Raw genomic sequence first — 1,360 nt, forward strand, 5'->3', positions numbered from 1 at the left:
GAGCCGCCGCATGCGGTTTCACAATGTGCTTGCAAGCAGGAACTTCGATGTCACGAAAAAGTTGTGCAGCTTGTGCCGAACTAGCTGTAGTATGCGATGAGAACCTTACCAGTTGGAGCTATCAACCGAGATAGAATGCGGCCTACCATGGGAGAGATATAGTAGCAGTTCGCGATCTCAGGTACGCGCTTAAGGCCTAATCAGACTCTTGGCCGCGGGATGGTTGACGACGGTACGTCCGAGAAGGGATTCAGATGTCCCTCTACAAGTATCACAGGAATACTCAATCACTACATAAATGATATGCACCGCTAGTCTAATGGTTAGGATATCTGCCTTCCAAGCAGATGGTCCGGATTCGATTCCCGGGCGGTGCAGTTCGTATCAACGAGAGAAGGGTCTCTAGGCTATAGTGGAACAGTTATGCTCAGCACGTCAGGGCGATACAGGAGTTTGTACGCATGAGAAGCTGGGCGCAGTGGATAGCGTGTTGGGCTCGTAACCCAAAGGTCCCTTGATCGAAACAAGAAGCTGATTCATTACAATACACTCGAGATGGTTATTAAACTGAGAGGTGCAGCTTATCGACTGCATAGATCAGTCTTACCGAAAAATTTCCACTAAACAGAGTCGGTGTTTTCGTACCATTCCGTGCGGTTGGCCCAACCGTGCCAGTTCAGGGGAAAAACAACGTTAATAAAGCGTTGTCCGTGCATAAAAAAGAGCTATTCACCTAGAGCAGAACTCCTTGCAGGAATGATGAATGACCGCCCGGTACCTCAGAACGCGTTGCGGAGATGAAACAACCGCCCAAATTCACGAGCCGCCGCATGCGGTTTCAAATTGTGCTTGCAAGCAGGAACTTCGATGTCACGAAAAAGTTGTGCAGCTTGTGCCGAGCTAGCTGTAGTATGCGATGAGAACCTTACCAGTTGGAGTTATCAATCGAGATAGAATGCGGCCTACCATGCGAGAGATATAGTAGCAGTTAGCGATCTCAGGTACGCGTTTAAGACCTAATCAGACTCTTGGCCGCGGGATGGTTGACGACGGTACGTCCGAGAAGGGATTCAGATGTCCCTCTTCAAGTATCACAGGAATACTCAATCACTACATGAGTGATATGCACCGCTAGTCTAATGGTTAGGACATCTGCCTTCCAAGCAGATGGTCCGGGTTCGATTCCCGGGCGGTGCAGTCCGTATCAACGAGAGAAGGGTCTCTAGGCTATCGTAGAATAGTTATGCTCAGCACGTCAGGGCGATACAGGAGTTTCTATGTATGAGCAGCTTGGCGCAGTGGATAGCGTGTTGGGCTCATAACCCAAAGGTCCTTTGATCGAAACAAGGAGCTGCTATTC

The 1,360-nt window shown here is 49.3% G+C and overlaps 3 non-coding genes across 3 annotated transcripts; all 3 read left to right on the forward strand.

Moving 5' to 3' along the window:
- The first annotated feature begins 305 nt into the window (after positions 1-305).
- On the forward strand, positions 306-377 carry Pmar_PMAR002752. Its single transcript has one exon. It is a non-coding gene; the product is annotated as a tRNA-Gly (tRNA).
- A 748-nt stretch (positions 378-1,125) lies between these two features.
- Positions 1,126-1,197, forward strand: Pmar_PMAR002753. Its single transcript has one exon. It is a non-coding gene; the product is annotated as a tRNA-Gly (tRNA).
- Positions 1,198-1,284: 87 nt separating this feature from the next.
- Positions 1,285-1,357, forward strand: Pmar_PMAR002754. Its single transcript has one exon. It is a non-coding gene; the product is annotated as a tRNA-Met (tRNA).
- Positions 1,358-1,360: the final 3 nt, after the last annotated feature.

Source organism: Perkinsus marinus (genome assembly GCF_000006405.1).
Source record: "Perkinsus marinus ATCC 50983 genomic scaffold scf_1104296940234, whole genome shotgun sequence".
NCBI lineage: Eukaryota > Perkinsozoa > Perkinsida > Perkinsidae > Perkinsus > Perkinsus marinus.